This window comes from Echiichthys vipera (genome assembly GCF_963691815.1).
Source record: "Echiichthys vipera genome assembly, chromosome: 5".
Classification (NCBI taxonomy): Eukaryota; Metazoa; Chordata; class Actinopteri; order Perciformes; family Trachinidae; genus Echiichthys; species Echiichthys vipera.
The window spans coordinates 26550052-26569924 of NC_139830.1; the positions used below are offsets into that span (position 1 = coordinate 26550052).

General features: G+C 41.0%; 1 pseudogene across 1 annotated transcript; it reads left to right on the forward strand.

Moving 5' to 3' along the window:
* Window positions 1-1499: 1499 nt before the first annotated feature.
* Window positions 1500-18705, forward strand: LOC310946783 (annotated as a pseudogene). Its single transcript, XR_014593867.1, has 17 exons — window positions 1500-1679; window positions 2334-2496; window positions 2582-2731; window positions 4125-4285; window positions 4431-4607; window positions 5324-5465; window positions 5568-5974; window positions 7314-7491; window positions 8369-8381; window positions 10740-10955; window positions 11499-11661; window positions 12029-12178; window positions 12448-12608; window positions 13512-13688; window positions 13906-14047; window positions 16403-16817; window positions 16990-18705. The product of XR_014593867.1 is annotated as an uncharacterized misc_RNA (transcript).
* Window positions 18706-19873: the final 1168 nt, after the last annotated feature.

Here is a 19873-nt window from a genome sequence, read left to right on the forward strand (position 1 = left end):
GTCTGAGTCTCTGTGTGAACCATGAATGGAGCATGGACTGTTGGCTAGAGAGGTGCCAGTTCATCTCCTGGGCACTGCCGAGGTGCTGTTGAGCAAAGCACCGAACCCTCAACTGCTCTGGGCGCTGATCCATTGGCAGCCCCTTCACTTTGACATCTCCCCATTAATTGCATGTATATAGGTCCTGTTTGTGCATGTGTGTATTTCGGGCCTGTGTGTGTGTGTAACATGATTAATAATAATAATAACAGAGTGAAAAAAATGTAGTTTCCCTTGCGGGATTAATAAAGGAATTCTACTTCTTCTTTTCACATTTATTTAGCGGATCCTGGATTACTCTCTTCAAAGTTGATGTAATTTATTGTATTACTATGTTTTGTTCTATGTGCTGCTGCTTTGTTGGCCATCGTTTTCTCTCCACAGTCCACATTGTCAGGTGTGGGGATCAGTAATGGACTACGTAGCGGCAGATGCAGTGATTCACACTGACATCATTGAGAGCTTATGGGATAGATGCAGCAGGATGAAAGAGTGGATCTAGGGGAAGATTAAATACATAGGTTCATTCAAAGGTGTGTATTCAGCTGTTGTTGTGGATCCACATATTCCATGCAGACTTGATGTGAAATGACAAATTCCAATCAAACTTAACACCCTAAATAGGAACAAGCAAAAGCTTAGAATTCTAGGTCAGAATATTGACCCAATCCATACAGCAATGGATTTGTGGTCCGTCTATCGAAGATGAGTGTGAAAGCTTTGTTGGATTGCACATTCATCCCTCTCTCTTCACCCACATCCTTTAATCCTTGTCGCTTTCTGATGGCATGGAGAATAAACATAGCATATTACATAACTGTTTAACATGCTCAAGCTCCACTCAAAGACTGGATTCATCAAGATACAACATACCGTATGTTATGTTAAAATACATGAGTGCAGCCTGCATGGTAAATTGTCTCAAAAATGTTGACCAATTTATCAGTTTAGGGTGTTTTAGTCGTGAGTATTTCCACTTTGCAACTTAGGTGTTGTTTGATTTTGTGTTGAGTTGTTTATTGTTTATGATAGTAAGCAATTTAGTTTTGTTTATAACATCTTTTGGTGAAAAAAAATGATCAACAGGCGTCCACCAGTTTATGTTAATCTTGCCATGACGACTGGCTTCCATCTGCAGGTTTTTCATTATGTTTAAATGTTTTAATTTCAGGTTTATGCTTCTGGGTTTTCAAATGAACTTTGAAATATATACACTTTTACTCACTGATGTCAATTTCTTTAGCATAACCCTTGGGGAAGGGAGAGTCTGTTGTTGTCTATATAAATCTAGTCAGATGTTTGCTCTGTCCGCCTCAAAAAAAAAGTAAGCAGGTGAAGGTGCACTAGGTACACAGTAGAGTCACATGGCTCACTAGCACTCCTGCCAACTCCCTCCCACATAAGCATAAATCACTGACAGCAAGCATAAGACTGAGCTGTCCAGGAGAGAGAGAAGTGTAGAGAGCATGATGGACTTTTCTGCAACAGTGATCTTGGCGGGGCTAATCTTAGCTCTTCTATGGTTGTTTGGTGTCAAAAACAGTAGAAAGCATTGTTTGCCTCCAGGACCCTTTGCGCTTCCTCTCATAGGAAATCTGCCACAACTGGAGAAAAAAGCCCCTTTCAAAAGCTTTATCAAGGTAAGGATTTATTGATTTACTATTCCCATCGATTTAAGGTCGTGTAATAGTGTATCCTGAGAGTAGCGCTGAGAGGCAATGTGAGAAATAAAAAATGGTGTTCCATTTTCAAGTCTGACTGAAATTGTTTCTGACTTGTTCTGCACTTAAGCCTCTTGTGGCCCAAATGAGTATTACAACAACAAACAGTGAAAAATAATCATCCTGGCAAAAAGATTCACCTGCAAAACATTTTTTTTTTAATCTATGAAAACAGAGAGGGTATCCTGGCAAAACCTTCAACAACAAAAAAAATCAACAATATAGAATTCATTGTTTCAAAAAAAAAAGAAAAAATGTGGGCACTAACATGCACGAATGTCTGGACCAGCAGACAAAAGAGAAACTGTTTACAATTCCAACACATGATAGAGAGTGACTTCATTTTCTGCTCAGGACGCCCTTACTCAACTATATTTTTAGTAAATATTTGTTTGGTGCTATCTTAATGTTCCGGATGTTGAGAACAGCTCATTTGAGTCATTAACACAGGAGAGAACCAAATTTGATTTTTCAGGGCCTTCTTTTGATTTTTGATTACATGTTGACTTTTGCACAACACAATAACATTGCGTCAGATAGTTTATTACCCTAAAAGATCCTGTCTTTTTGTAGTTCAGTGAAACCTACGGTTCTGTGATGACATTATACCTGGGCTGGCAGCGGACGGTTGTTCTGGTGGGATATGACACAGTGAAGGAGGCTCTGGTGGACCAGGCGGATGACTTCACAGGCAGAGGGCCACTGCCGTTTTTGATCAAAGCCACCAGGGGCTACGGTAACACAAGACACTGGTTTCATACATGCATGTCTCTGTTTCTTCATCTCCAGCTGGTCAAAGAGCAAACATTTCCTTTTGTCAGGTTTGGGGATCAGTAATGGAGAGCGCTGGCGCCAGCTGCGACGCTTCACACTGAGTACCCTAAGAGACTTTGGGATGGGACGCAAGGGGATGGAAGAGTGGATCCAAGAGGAGAGCAAATATTTGAGGGCCCGCGTTGAAACATCTAATGGTAGGTTTTTAGCTGTTGTTCTAGGAGCACATATTTTACACAGGGTTTATTGAAACATCTAATGGTAGGTTTTTAGCTGTTGTTCTAGGAGCTGTATTTTACTCAGGGTTTATTGATGTGAAGGGTGTTTTTTTGCATAATCCGTCAAATTAAGTTCACTTTGTGCAGCCCTGAAACACAGCTTTAGTTAAGTTAATGGTTTCTCACACTTGGTTCAGTACAGTACATTGAAATATCACAAAAATGTTTATACTACTAACTAAGAGACACTGGGAACAAAGAAAACACCTCTAGGAAAAAAAACGTCATGTATGTCTGCACAAAACATACAGTAGGTCTAAATATTAACAGCCAAATGGAGTCTTAAGAAAATACATCAGAGACATTAAAAGTATAACAACTGCAAAGAGGGGGTGGCTGCTTTGATAGAAGGCTCAGTATCTCTCTTGCTTAAGCTGAATTTTTTAATCCTTATCTCCTTCTGATGGCAGTTTGTCCAAAGTTAACACAGAATATGTTACATAACCTGCAAAACCAGGGACGCCTTGACTCATTACCACATTTTAAACTGCATTTAAAATAGCATGTGAATGACAACTTGTCAATGTGAATTTACACAATACTTTTATATGAAAACTGGAAATCTCCTGGGATTTATGGTCTATCCACTGAATTTTACTTTTTAACGGAGAGGGGGGGGGGTATAATTGAAGACCCGCTTATGGAAATGTATAAAGAATGTATTGATAAGGGAGAGATGACTACAACAGTGGAACAAGAATTAATTACCTTGATACCTAAGCCTAACAAATACTCTTTGTCAATAGAAAACCGGAGACCGATTACACTCCTGAATGTGGATTATAAATTATTTGCACTTGTTTATGCTAGGCATCTGAGAAGCAACCTTGCAGAGATTATTAATGAAACCCAAACAGGCTTCATGGCAAAATGCTATATATGTAACAATATAAGATTAGTTTTAGAATATGTGGAGTCACAGGCAGTCATGGCATTTCTAGACTTTTATAAAGCATTTGATACGGTTGGGACACCCATTTAAATATAAGGTCTTAAATTTGTTTGAGTTTGCAGAAAACTTTATTTCAGTCTTGAAAATGTTGTACAAGAATATTAATAGCAATTTAATTATCTTTCCTACATCCTCAAAAAGATTTCCCGTCAACAGATCAGAACGTCAAGGCTGCCCCAAACTTAACCAACCATACATCTAGTTAATGACTCCTTTCTACTTACTTGCAATCTTAGTATTAATGTTCAAACTCCAGCAAAGTTTGAACATTTTGCTTGAAGTAAAACATTTCATCACCTTTTTCCTCTGAACACTATCTTGAATAGATGAATCCAACGGTGTTCTCCTCTGCTCCTCCAGCCTTGCCATTTGACCCCACGTTCTTGCTGAGCCGCACCGTGTCCAATGTGATCTGCTGCATGGTGTTTGGCGAGCGCTTCAGTTATGAGGACAAGAAGTTCCTGCACCTCCTCAACATCCTATCTGAGGTTTTAAAGTTCGGAAGCAGTCCTTTTGGTCAGGTAAGTGTTGGTGGGAGCCAGGGGCTGATAGTCCATGTTTTTTTTGTCTTGTTTTCATATGGTGTTCAACTTCTTATATCATATAAAATGTTTACAATCCCTTGAGAAACCAAGCTGCAGCGTGCTGTGTGCTTCCCTTACACAGATGTACAACATCTTTCCCTGGCTCATGGAGCGTCTGCCCGGCCACCACCACACAGTTTTTGCCCAGATAGAGGAGGTGAGAGAGTTTATCAACATGAAGATCCAAGAGCACAAAGAGACACTGGACCCCAGCTCCCCGAGGGACTATATTGACTGCTTTCTCATCCGAATCAATCAGGTTGGAAATCCTAAAACTCCCCTGTATCCATTACAATAAGCATTTAACAATGGCAGTAAGGGGGGCAGTGCCCCTGTAATAATGCCAGCCCTAACTAGTCTGTCTGTCAGAAGCTGTAACAGGCTCAGTTTTAAAGCTAAATAAAGATATTTGTATCATATGAATGTAGATGACCTAAGGCCTCCATGCTAGTTTGTCTGGAAGGGGGATCAATCATGCTCCAAAGTTAGGTCCATTGACCTCTGACCTCTGATTTCTCTCCTTTATGAACATGCCCGCTCTGTGAGGTAAAACATGCAATCTTTCCCCATGCAGTATAAATGTGTTGTTTTCACCGATTCTAAAATAGTGTGTTTCTGCATACTGGGGTCCTAAAACAATCTAGAATTGCATAAATTGTGTCTGACTGGAAATCTGAGACTCTTGTGGATTCAAAGAGCTCAGTTTTATTCATGTGTGATGATGTTAGTCCCCATAGTAGGGAATAGTATATATATATATATATATATAATATTATATATTTTTCTATGGTGTTCCTAAAGGTCTCGGTGTCTTAATGTGGTATTTTGTAGGGATTTTTGAGCATTATGATCAATGATGATTTGGCGTATGTGGCCCAAGCCTTTCTGGATTAAAATAAAGAACCTTTAACCTGCTGCTTTAAGTGTATTTTTAAACTGTTGTCTTATAGCACTTTTACCACTTTGTCCTCTCAGGAAAAGGACAATCCCACATCCGAGTTCAACTATGACAACTTGGTCTCTACAGTGTTGAATCTCTTCCTGGCAGGAACAGAAACCACCAGCTCCACCATTAGATATGGCCTCAGTGTGTTGATCAAATATCCAAACATACAGGGTAGGTCCCCTAATGGAAGACACCGTCATCATATTTTAACAGTTATACATACATTTTAGTCCTGTTCCTGCCTAATAATCAGTTTTGCTTTGTCCTGCACAGAGAAAATGCAGCAGGAGATCGACACTGTGATTGGACAAGGCCGTTGTCCCACCATGGAGGACAGGAAGTCCCTCCCCTTCACAGATGCAGTCATCCATGAGGTGCAGCGCTTTCTGGACATTGTCCCCTTCAGCCTCCCTCACTATGCTCTCAAGGACATCTCTTTCAGGGGTTACACAATCCCCAAGGTATTATAAATCCCAATATATCATAGTTATGAGAAACTAACCACTACTATACACTAATATCATATCTTGTCTCATAGGACACTGTGGTTATCCCCTTGTTGCACTCTGTGCTGAAAGAAGAAAAGCAATGGGCAACTCCCTGGTCCTTCAACCCCCAGCACTTCCTGGACCAGAATGGCAACTTTAAGAAAAATCCTGCTTTCCTGCCATTTTCTGCAGGTAAAACAGTCCTCAGTCTCTAGTGTCGTATGAGGAACATTAGGTAATACAATGTATGGAGATTGAGCCTATGATACAATACCCTTGCATTCAAGTAGAGGGGGTGTTACAAAGCATGCTGAACATACCCAGGGTGTCTTTGGATAACCTGGATCAACAAATACGAAACTCACAATCAGAAAGAGTTCAACGGTACCACAAAGCTCACTTAAGAGTTCATTTGTCAATTGTTGTAGAAATATAAGGCTTGGACCAGCTTGGACTCGGAAAATCCCATTTCCTTGTGTAACATTGCCAACATAAGATCCAACAAGGACGATCAAATAGTGAATATCCTCCCATGAGAACCTGTATCTCTCATAAGCTGTGCTTAGCTTTAAGTAGCGGATCTAACCAGAAGGTTTAGGTCACTTAGCTCTAAGTCCTAGATGAAAACCTTCTCCGGACCGGGTTTGGTTGAAAGCATAAGTTACCATGGTGATACAGCGACGATAAAAAGAGAGCAACTTTCGCGTCACAGCTGACCCAGGCTTTGAGCGCAACATATCTCGCTAACCCACTAATCCAGCTTTTTGTACACCCTACAGGTCTATGTACGGGTGCACAGTACTACAGGACACATCTCCTACACGACACTCCCACCAAATAGTTGCAGCATGGTTAGGTTTAGGAAAAGATCATGGTTGGGTTAAAATAAGAACATGAATCCATAAAAGATATATTAGGAGGCGTGTCGTGCAGTAAAGTGAGAGTGTTGTGTAGATTGCAGGACTGCAGTTAGACACTTCTCTTCCAGTACAGTATCACTTGTGTGCGAAGCAACATACTGTTTTTTTTCATGGTCTCTGCTCTGCGCTGTGAGTAAACTCTGGTGGAACAAACAAAGTAAATAGCAATAATTACAGACGATGAAACTTTAAATTGTGATATCCAAAAACACACCTGTAATCACAGCTTATTGCCATAGACAACAAAACGGATATCTTCGAGATTGTATTTCAGTACCTATGTTTGTGTTGATCTTTTTTTTTTTTTTACTGTTAAACTACTGTTTTTTTGTTTTATATATTTTCATAAGTTACTTTACTATACTTTTTCTTAGTAATTGTTTGTTTTTGTTTTTTATACACTTGTTCAAAATAAACACATCAATCAACTGCAACTTCAACAACTTCATAGTCATCTGTTTTTTATGGAATAGTTTTGTCGTGAGTATTTTTTGTCCGTGACTTAACAGGTCATTTTGTGCCATATAAATTACTCATTGTCCTTTTACAATCACAGGCAATTGTTGTTTTTAATCACACAGTGCTTTGTTTGTGATTGTATCTCTTCACAGGGAAAAGAGCCTGTGTTGGCGAGTCTCTGGCTCGTATGGAGCTTTTTATTTTCCTGGTATCACTGCTGCAGAATTTCTCCTTTTCCTGCAAGGAAGGCCCAGACTACATAAACCTCGTTCCAGAGTTCAGCAGTTTTGGCAATTTGCCTCGCAGGTACCAGATCATCGCCACGCCGCGGTGAGGAGAAGGGCTGGACTCAGACCTTCTATCATCACTTAAAGTACTTTGAGTAGCCCACGAGGAGGACCAACAGCATTCACTGTTTTATTTTGACACAGCAATGTTTGTTGTACAGTTAGACTCAAAATTTAAACGACTTCCTGCTGTGAAAGAATCCTGTAAATACCTGTTTGAAATACCTATAAGGACATTTATGACAGAGCTGGGAAAATCACCTCAGACTGTGTTTTATTTGACATTTGATTCCATTTTTACCTTTGCATTGTTACAATCTCAAACAACAACAAGTCTTATAAATATATATGTCGCTATATACATATCAATATCTCCGCCTTCTTCACCTGGCTTCACAATAAAGTCACAACATTGAACCTTGGAAGAGAAATGTTATTTACTTTGTCAACCTATAAAACATGGATTCAAAATGTGAATCTATTTGTTTGAGTAATCATTTTTCTATTTCATTTTAATAATGTTACTTGTTTTCAAAAATCAAGCACTGCACAACTGAGTGTTACAATTGAACCTAGACAACTAATCTGTGTGTATCACTTCCTGTTTCTTCAATATAAAAAAAAAGTTAATTTGATAGAACATCTACCGCCTCTCTAAGTGAGTTTGAGAGAGATCTCTTGAGCAGTGAGGAGACAGATCTTAGCTCTGTTGTGGCTGTTTAGAGAGATAAGCATTGTTTACCTCCATAAGAAGAAGCGAGCCGCAACCAGCCAGCTCCCAGCTCCATGCATAATTACTCACCGACATAGACGGTGTTTATCTTCTTAAATGGCCTGAAAACAACTGCACTCTAATACATCTATACACACCAGACAGCTCAGTTATAATGTGACATGTTTAACTTATGCCTGTTGATCAGGTGTATTGATAAGGTATTGTTACTAACGTTATAGTGGCCTTCCTCTAAGTCACTTTGTGATGCAATGCTGGTGAACTTTATTGGCGTGCGGCATCAGCTGTGTAACACACATCAGCTGTAAGGTGCAAACAATATCCAGGCTTGTACTCAACTTGCTATTTGTTGTTAAATGTATTTTATATATGGTAGAGATCAAAATTAGAGAACAAAGTATTAATTCTTGATTATTTTTGAAATACCGCAAATTTTTTAATGTGAGCTAGTGGTAATTGACTTAACTGTTGGACACACCCTATTTATCTGCAGCTCTACTGGTTACTTTCTAAGATGGCAGCTGCTCTAAGGAGACTGAAACCCTGAGAAAGCAGGTAGTCCGGATGAAGGCCAAAGGGACGACCCTCTCAGCCATCAGAGAGAGGTTTGGCGTTCACAGTCTGTGATTTCAAGAAGATTGAAACTTTACAAGGACACAGATTCATTTAAGTCCACGTAAAACAAGTGCACGAGAGGACAGGATTATGAGAAGACTCTCAATGGGGAATTCGGTTCAACACTGCAGCTGGAGTTTTGGCCAGTTCAGTGCTGAACAGGGCAAGGATCTGTCTCAGCACAGTGTCCCGTCTTTTAAGACTTTTTGGACTGAAAGCCCACTCTGCAGTGACCAAACCTCTCATCAGCAGAAAGAATAAAAAGGCTTGACTTGTCTTTGCTGAGGAGCATGATGTGTGGACAGAGGAGAACTGGTCCAGAGGGACTTCAGTGATGAGAGGACATTACATTTATTTGTGTTTGATGCGAAACATTATGTTCGGGGTAGGCTGATGTATACTCAATTAACCACATTAGCACCACTGCTCGGGAGCTAGGCTAACAGAACAGACATAACTAACAGAACACACTATTGCATGAGTGGGAGTCAATGTTAGGATTTTTTCTGCTAATTGTTCCCTTGGTGTTGTCCTAGAGATATGACCTTATCATACAGACTGGAATTTATTTTTGTACCAGGCCTTGAAGGGTTTAATGATGCTGTTAAAACGCCCTGTTTAACATGGGGGTCAATAAGAAATTGCTCTATAATTAAAGCTGCATTTTTTTTGGCATTCCCTTAATGGATCAATCAGGAAGTTGCTGTGGTAGGAGCTTTGGAAAGAAACCAGAGCAGTGTGAGAAACTAGTGATGTCCTGTGGGCGCAGATGTGCTGAAGTCATTCAAAGCTGTGGCCTCTACACTTCCTGTTCAGTTTTGAATCCTGTTGAACAGCGGTGTCAAACTCAAACTCACAGTGGGCCAAATTTAAAAACTGGGACAAAGTTGCGGGCCAAACTCAATATTTACAAAAAAAAAAGACTGCAAATGTGCATGTTTCCCTTCTCTCCAGATGTGTAATGTTGAACCTTTTCAGTGCAGGTCCTTCTTCTTGTCTTGGTGTTTCTTATGTTTTATTCTTTGGTTACAGCCACATTGGCTCTGAAGACGAGACAAACAACTCTTTACCTTCATAAACAGATCATCTGCCTCCCACCGGTGCTGAAAGCTCCTGTTTTCCATCTTTCTTTTGGCCGTTTTTGGGGAGGGGTGGATTAAGTTTGTCCAAAGAGACTGGTAGCATGGATGCTCATGTTTGTTAACAGAAAAGTAGACGTGTATGTGCTTTATACTCGCGGGCCAGCTCTCAGAGAACCTTGATATGATCTTGCGGGCCAAATATAATTACACTGCGGGCCAGATTTGGCCCATGGGCCTGAGTTTGACACCCCTGCTGTAGAAGAAAACATTGTTGAAATCTTCTCTTCTGACACAATGACACTGTTCTCTGACTTTGCGCACTGTTTTTTTTTTCACAAAATAAAGGTTTTTGTACCTTGGTCATTAAAAAAACAAACAAAAAAAAACATGCTAGTTCAGCAGTGGTATAGCCAAAATGGATATTCTATCAAATTCTGAACAATAAAAAACAACAGTTTTTCAGAATAAATCAAGAATGAATACTTTGTTCTCTAATTTTGGTCTCCAAAATGTGGAGGGACGTTTCTTGCATCCAGGTACATCATACATAATAGGTAAGTCAACCACCTTCAGTTTATGCTATGAATATTAAGTAGCCATGTATCAATAACAGTGGGGTTGGAACATGCAGTCTTCTCATAATAGGATTATGAGTCCGAATTGAAACCGAAACTGAATCTGACCCAATCAGCAGCGACGTGTATGAGTTGACGGTAAACTCGTGGCGGTATTGCGCGTGCGTGCACAAATAGCAAAGCGCCGCTGTTGACTGAGTGGCCTGAACGCCCCTCCGGCAAAAGTTCAAAGGTGTGACCGCCTGACAGGCAGCAGTGACGCATGTAGTTAGTGTTCAGTGTGTAGGCCTACTGCGGAGACTGCGTTCCCTGTTTTGTCTCGTGCAGCACCATGGAGTCGTCTGTCACGGTCATTTTCGCGGGGCTTCTCGCTGCTTTGCTGGGTCTGTTCATCCTGAAGAGCCGTAAACACGTGTGTTTGCCTCCGGGGCCGCCTGCTCTGCCTATCATAGGAAACCTGCTCCAGATGGACAAACGGGCGCCTTTCAAAACTATGCTAAAGGTGAGAATGAGAGACTGACAACTTTGTTTCACAGCCTGTCATACAAGTATGTTTTGTAGTGTTGTAACTTCAGTAACTTACAAACTCCTTGTAGGCCTACGCCGACATTATTTACCTGATTCTCAGTGTTATTGTGGAAACAATCTCATTTGTACAGAGAAATATCAATATTCTGTGCTTTAAGTCCACTTTTTCTGACCAAGTCTCAGTTATATATATACTTTTTTGTTTGGGACCTGTTTGTTTTGTGCTCGGGTATGTTTACTTTGTTCCTTGCATGTCTGTAGAGCAGGGGTGCTCAATTCCTGCTCCTGGAGGGCCACTGTCCTGCATGTTTTAGGTTTCTCTCTCTGCTCTAACACACCTGATTCTAATGCTCTGCTCGTTATCAAACAGCTGAAGCTTATGACAAGTTTGAAAATCATTAGACTCAAGTGTGTAAGAGCAGGGAGAAACCTAAAACATGCAGGACATTGGCCCTCCAGGACCGGAATTTGGCACCCCTGCTGTAGAAGATCCAAATGCACACTGTTTGACCCCCAGCTCAGTGAAAGCTATGGCCCTGTGGTCACTGTGTACCTGGGCCGTCAGCGAGTCGTGGTCCTGGTGGGGTATGATGCTGTGAAGGACGCCCTGGTGGACCAAGCAGATGACTTCAGTGGCAGAGCACCTATTCCTTTCTTGATAAAAGCTACCAAGGGCTATGGTAATATGATGATTTTGTGATGATGTGCACCATTACAATATGTTTGAGTACAGCATGTGTCCTTAACACCTCTAAAGCATTGGCATCTTAACTCTGTCTTCTCTTGACCTTTTGGTGAAATTCTTTAGTGTAAATTTCCCAAATGCGTCTATGAAGTTATTTGAGGGTATTTTCTGCCCTTTTTTGGCAAAAATATGTGTCTATTTGTTTTAATTCTGTTTTTCTATGGTCACAGTCTCACAGGTTTCACCTTTTCAACTTGCTGTTTTATTGCACATATCATAAGCTGTAATTATAATTTTTGTTTCAATTGTGAGCTTGTAATTATAGATTTTGATTTAGCCTCACCAATTCTACATCTTTAAAGGCCTGGCGATCAGTAATGGAGAGCGCTGGCGGCAGTTACGGCGTTTCACCCTGACGACGCTGAGAGATTTTGGGATGGGACGCAAGGGGATGGAAGAATGGATCCAGGAGGAGAGCAAACATCTATTGGCTCGCATAAATAGTACCAAATGTATGTATGTAAAACGGCTCCGCCGCCGCGAGTCACCATACAGTCACTGTCAGCCCCACACAGTGTGTAATTGTTGTTTCTAAGTGATTTGCACTCTTTTTGATATTTTCCTGCCCAAATCACAAAGCTACAAGATGTTTGACATTAATAGTTTGTGACTTTCATCATGTTATCAGTTTTGAGAATAATTTGAGCCGAATGTCAGACATGAACAGATGAACATGCAGGGACAGAGTGATGACTTCATGCGCTTTATTCTTTTTCTGCAGCCACACTTTTTGATCCCACCTTCTTCCTGAGCTGCACCGTGTCCAACGTGATCTGCTGCTTGGTGTTTGGTCAACGCTTCAGCTATGAAGATGACCACTTCCTGTCCCTTCTGCAAATAATCTCAGACACCCTGAAATTTGGCAGCAGTCCCTGGGGTCAGGTAAGAGGAGAAGGTGCCGAGTGAAGTGTTATGGTTGGTGGTTAGGACGACACAATCCTGAAATCTGACCCTGCACTCCGGCCCCTCTGTAGTGACCCAAGCAATATATGATCTCATCGCATGCTGCAAACCTTCTGATTTAACTAACCTGACTATTAGTTAATTTGGTAAGTAAAGCCATTTCTACAGTTTTCTGACATCTTGTGGTTGATGTAGTGTAAAAGATACATGATCAGAAAATGCACCAATTTATGTAAAGGAAATTAATAAATTCAAAATCTCAGATTATTATATTTTTGCCCTAATACTTTGTCTTAGTTGACAGACTGGAATATAGCCTTTTAGTTATTATTCTCACTCTCTGAAATTTGTAAACAACCAATGCACATGTTCTAAATATGTGCCGGTGGAGAACACCATGATAAGGATGGTGCTGCCCCTCATTATTTTCTTTGTAATGAGGGGCACATTCAATCAGGACACATTTAAAGTATCTTTGACAACACACTGGCCAGTTACATACTGGGGCTGAGAAGGCTGAAACTGAGGAAAACATGTAAATGGACGAAGTTCAGACCAATGAGAGAACTTCCCCATGTTTGACAGCACAAACAATGGTGAAGTAACTTAATGCACAAAAAGAGTGAGAAGCGACGATTTGACAGCAACATGATTAAACACACAGCAAATACAGAAATGCTGCAAATAATCTGCGACCCAACTTTCCTTGGGTACGAATAAAGAAACCATGTACCTTGAACTACAGTAAGTTACAACACAAATGATCAGGGGACGGTCAGTACATTTTTATCTGAGCAGAACCTCAGAGGTTGGCAGGGGTTTTGTACTCACCTAACGACTAGTTGTGGAACACATTATTCACACGAGTTCTTTCCACCACAGCTGTATAATATCTTCCCGCGGTTGATGGAATGGCTGCCAGGACAACAGCACATATGGTTTGCCAAAATTGAAAAGCTGAGGGAGTTCACTATGAAAAAGATCCAGGAACACCAGGACACGCTGGACCCCAGCTCACCCAGAGATTACATTGACTGCTTCCTCACTAGACTCAGTCAGGTATGACAGAACTCAGTCCATTAACCAGAATAAGCATCTATGAATCGTTTACTGTGGACGTGTTAAGCATGCTTACTCATTACATGTAATTCTCTAATGCAAATGCACATACTCCATTTAATATTCCGCAAATACTGAGCACTGTAGACCACTACATCTTGGATTGTGATCCTGCGGGCTGTATTGTCATTTCAGTGACTCTGGTTCGTTTCTTCAGGAAAAGCACATTCCCACAACTGAGTTCCACTATGACAACTTGGTGTCAACAGTGTTGAATCTGTTCCTGGCAGGAACTGAAACCACCAGCTCAACTATCAGATTTGCACTAAGTGCGCTGATCAAATACCCCAAAATACAGGGTAGGTCGCAGAATCCAGTGTAAAAGAAAATCTGCACACACACTGGGGACAGATTCAACATCCAATAGAATTATTTAAATCACATCTCTATGTTTACAAGAACTTTGTAAGTTCACAGATATTTTTATACACTAAGGTCGTACTCACACTGTCCTTCTGGCCGGGGCCAAAACCGTTTTTTCAGCTAAAGCCTAGTACCCTTAAGCAGTGTGAGTGCACCCGCTCCGCGCATACCTGCGGCCAGCGGGCCGTCCACAGCCCGCTTGAAAGAGGTGGGCTTTAGCGGAGCCGTTTGCACATGTACGAGCACGAGCGTTCGCATGTGTACGAGCACGAGCACGAGCCCTACGGCAGTAGCGTTATGTCCGCCTGTTCGGACATGTAAATAGAAGGACGGACCATGCGCAGACAGTTAACAATAACAACAATGGCGGTGAAAGGTTCACATTGGTGTGATGCGGAGGTGGAGTGTTTACTGCAGATTTGGTCGGATGAAAATATTCAAAAACAGTCGACAAGACGCACAAAAACTCCGAGGGCTATGGAAAGATTTGTAAACAAAGCCACACACACGCGATCAATGCGTGTGACGTGTTACGGCGTGATGGCGTATGGACAGCAAGAAGCATTGGCCGGCCCTGGCAGTGTGAGTACAAACGGGGCTGGGGCGCGGGGGGAGAGGGAGGGGGGACAAGTACCCTAAAGCCCGGGTCGCGGTACGGAAGGACAGTGTGAGTACGCTCTAAGCAGGGCACTAAAGCTCCAAGGAACCTCTAAAAGAAGGAACGGTCATGACGTCAATGGTACCAAGCCAGTAGTACATGTATTTGATTGTAGTAAAGCTGTAAATCTTTGAAATCCATAACTAACCAATCTTATGCAACTGCTGCAACAGAGATTAATAGGGAAAACCGACACATACATTCAGATTTAAAAAAGTATGAGTAAACATCATGTTTTCTTTTATTGTTTGCAAGCATTTTTTCAGTCAAAGGGTCAACAGTACAGATATGGATAGTGGCCTTGTGCCCTCCCCATTAACTTCTGTAGAACTGGCACCAAAGTCTGTCGACAAAGCAACTTTCAAATGAGTATTGACCACTCCCTCTTTTCTAGGCCTTGGCCCTGCACCTTGAATGTGGTTGTATGTGATACTAATGAAACTGAACATTTTGAAATTCCTCTGCTAATTCTGGGTGGTATGACCAACAACTGGGCGGTAGCATGCTACTTCTACGGTTGTAGCTGTTTCTTGGAATATCACAATATTTTTTCCTTATTATAGGATTATAGTGGCATATTAGGGCCTCTGTCCACGTAGCATCTTTTCTGTCAGAAAGGCTCTGGCAGGGAGCACTTCATCTAAACCAGGTATGTCAAACTAATCCAGTAAAGGGCTGCTGTGGCTGCACACCTGACTAGACTTATTCAACCAACTGAATCACCTTCACACAGTTGATTTGTTTGATCAGGTGTGTTCTTGCTTGGTTGGAATGAACCTGCAGCCACAGCGACCCTTTACTGGATTAGTTCGAGACACCTGATCTAAACGCCTCGAAGTGCTGCCGCTGGGTCTTGTGTCTACGACAATGACATTAATGTTAACAACAAGCTTACAAGAGCATGGGATAAAAACACAACACTCCCCAGCAACATTCAGTGTCCGGATGATCTGCTCCTGATCTGATAAATGTGTCTTCTATGTGATAGTTTCCTGCGCAAATGCACCTGTGACAAAACCAGCGCCTTTTTCCAAAAAGTTCAGAGATTTACTATTCAAAGCAGTTTCCCCACAAAAAAGGCGGAGTACTCGGTGAAGAAGGCACTGTGGTTGTATTCTGGGGAAAACGGAAATAGCACAGGTCTTTAAGCTTAACAATTTTTTTTGTATTGCCATGATAAATCTGTATAATCTTTAAAAATAGGGCACAAAATATTTCTGATAACTTATAAATAACGTCACTTACATTTGAACGTGTATTGTTTTCCGTCCACCATTTTTAAATACCCCACATAGCGCGTGAATGCAGAAGATTGTGGGTATTCTCAGAATTGAGTGAAAAGGACATGAATTTCTGAGTGTTCTCAACATTGGAGCAGTGCTTAGTGACGTTCTATGACGCCGATGAGCATTCTTCCTTCACACTGGAAAACAGCATGGGTCAAGTGCCTTTTCTCTAGACTGTTGCATACACTCTCTCCTCATAGGGAACAATTGAAAAAAGATGCAGCTATGTGGACACAGGCCCTTATACAGTCTGGAGTACATAAAATATAATAATGATTTACTAATTAATTCATCAACTAATTGTTTCAGAAGGAGCTAAATGTCTTTATTTTTTTCTCCTTCTGAAGAGAAAATGCAGCAGGAGATCGACACTGTGATTGGACAGGAGCGTTGTCCTTATATGGAGGACAGGAAGTCCCTCCCCTTTACAGATGCAGTCCTCCATGAGATTCAGCGTCTCACAGATATCGTCCCCATGAGCGTCCCTCATTACGCACTGCAGGACATCTCTTTCAGGGGCTACACAATCCCCAAGGTATTCTTATTCATCACACGTCTTATTAATTCCAATTCCAGATAATATAAAACTGTGCCATCTGATATTGTATCTGCCCCACCAGACTACAGTCATTATTCCCTTGTTGCACTCTGTGCTAAAAGAGGAAAAACACTGGGAGACCCCCTGGTCCTTCAACCCCCAGCACTTCCTGGACGAGAATGGCAACTTTAAGAAAAATCCTTCATTCCTGCCATTCTCTGCAGGTAAATAATTAAGTACATGCAGCCCAACTGCTGTCTATTTCACTCACTCAATAAATGTGGCTGAATATTGGAGCTGCTTACTAAACAGATTTTAGTGTTGTCATGCTCTTTTCTGAGCTATGATGTGTCTAAATGTTCTCATTCTCACCGTCATATTTGGGGTTTCTCTCAGGGAAGAGGTCTTGTGTCGGAGAGTCCCTTGCTCGCATGGAGATCTTCATCTTCCTGGTGTCACTTCTGCAGCATTGCACCCTTTCTTGCCCTGGAGGACCTGACAGTGTGGATCTCAGCCCTGAGTACAGCAGCTTCGCGAATTTGCCTCGCACATACAAGATCATTGCAACGCCCCGCTGGTGATATATCACAGCAACCTTTCTTCTAGCACAACCTCACAATGTAAGAAATACAGTGCCTGGTGGAACAAGCTAAAACTGTTTATCTAATCTATACATGCCTGCTCATTATCATGTTAGTTGCAAGCTTGTTCGGTGCCTTATTGCAGCTACAGTATATTAAACTCAAGAGTATTGAGTGAAATATTCACATCCAAGATCCAAAATTTGTGGATCAATGGAAACGTCACATGGACAGTTGAGTTCCACTATCCAACAAGATTGACGTAATCTCAGGTTCAACCAATTTAATCAAATCCAATTCAAGTTCAAGACCAGGTCCAGTTGAGTCCGAGTCAAGACCATAATAGGCTGTCGTCTCTTTCCAATGCTAATAAAGCGATTAAGGAAGTGGGATGGATCAATGAACAACTTTGATCTTTCTTCTAACATCAAACTAATCAATACATTGAATTTATACAAAGTTCTGTAGAACTGATCTTAAATCAGCAGCAAGTTACAGCTTGACCAAGACAAGTGCAAGCCTTCAGAAAAGTGGAGTCAAGTAGTACAGCCCTGGTTAGAACTTTTACCAAATGTTAAAATGGATTGCAAAAAGGCTGTCTCACTTCATATGTGACCCCGATTAAATAACCCCTTCAGAACACAAAGTTTATCTTCTTTATTAATAATAATAATCTAAAATGTTCCCAAACAGCAGATAAGGTACCTGTCTTATGTGTACATTTTATATGAACCACATGTCAATACATAGATACCTAACTACTGGAACTTTGGCTTACTTTGTATGGTGTTGTTGTTTTGTGACAGCACACTTCCAAGCAGGAACAAGCTATAGCATCATACTGTAATTATCTGTCTTTCCCATTTTGTACCGTTACACACACAATTCCCACCATTTGGATGCAGTTAAGTCCACTTTGCATTCTGTTCTTATGACGGACCTCCTGCTACAGTATGCCTATTAATTACTGACTGTGCAGCTCCATGTGCTCAACGGAACAGCTGCAAATTTGGCCTCAAGAGGGCACTTGTACAACATTTAACAGCCAACAATTATCGACTGCTTTGTGTTGACACATCTTTAGAACCCCTGAATAGTGTCTTTTTGTACCAGTTTAAAGAGTTGTTTAGGGTAATTTCTGTTATGTTTCCTCAATTGTCTGTAAGCACTTTTTAAAGCAAAATGCATGAATCACATAATCAAAAATTTGTACATGTATTTTATTGATAAACAAGAAATACTGCAGGCTTTGTCCAAATTCCATCAATCATCTAGTGAGCGACTGTAGATTAACCCTCAGAGTAAGCCCCAGTGGTTTACAGCTCTATACCAAAGTGATGATGAGCAAGGAGTTACATGTGTAATTTGATGAGTTCGAGGGCAGGTGATCAGTCAGAGCTGTGTGTCAGGCTGTCAGTGTGTTGATGCATGTTCCAGTGTATCACTGTCTTGTGTCTGAGCAACAGATGCATGTACATGTCAGACTTTGGGGATGGTTGTTCAAAGATTGAATCAGCGAACCCATCAAATTAGAGTGTCAACTGTCATAGCAGGTTTTGTGAAACCTTGTTACGACCCAAGAAGGTGCACATCAAGTATACAGCATTATATGTGCTACTGTATTATATTTTCAGTATTTTGGTTTTATAGAATGAAATAAACAATCTTCAACTCACACTAACTAATGCATTTATTCATTCTATATTTTAATAATAAAAGTATTAATACTTGATTTATTCTGGGGCTAAACCACTGCTATATTAACATGTTTTTTAAATAACCAAGCCACTTCAACAAAAACCTTTATTTTGGGAAAAAGACAGTGAGCAACATCAGAGTAACCACTGTGTCAGAAAAGAAGAGTGTAGAGCCCTTGCTTTGAATGACTCCACAGTTCAGTAACTGTAGTGGGTTTCTTAGACATTACTTTGTTGCCAAGGATTTTCCAGAGATTCTCTATGGGGTTTAAATCTGGACTCTGACACTTCCTCCTCCAAATTGAACTGAATTCTTTACACACTTTGGGTTCAGTCTTTCCCAAGTCTGACACCAAACAAAATGTTTGAACTTTAGCAATGTCATGTCATGGTTTGGGGGATGTTTTCTGCAGCAGGAGTTGGGTCTCTGGTACAGCTACATGGCAGGGTGACTGCAAATGTTTATGTGAAACTCCTTCAGCAACATGCTATACCTTCACTGCAACTGTCTCCAAATCAGCCAAGAATACTGAAACAATGAAATTCCCAGCCCCGAGTCCAGATCTAAACCCCATAGAATCTCTGGAATCAAATTCTGAACAATGAAAAACAATATTTCAAAGTAAATCAAGTATTAATACTTAATCTGTTCTCTAACTTTGATCTCCAGTATATATATATATATATATATATCATATCATTGTATAGAGATGTGAAAGTGCAGTACCAATGTCTTCATTACTGACTCTATTCTTTAGGAATAGTTCCATTAGTGTTGCGTAAACTGCACGTGCAAATGCCCTAACCATTGATGCTGTGTAGAGAATATTAAAGCAATTCTTACCTTCCTGGCATTTCTCAGTTAGAGCACTCAGCGCTTCCCTCCAAGGTAAAACCCCTTCCCCCCTGCCTGACCTCGGACGCCACCTGGTCCCCTGACACATGCGTTAAAGAGAAATGCTGCATTCAAGTGCAAAGTTTCAAATTCAGGGGAGATCGACC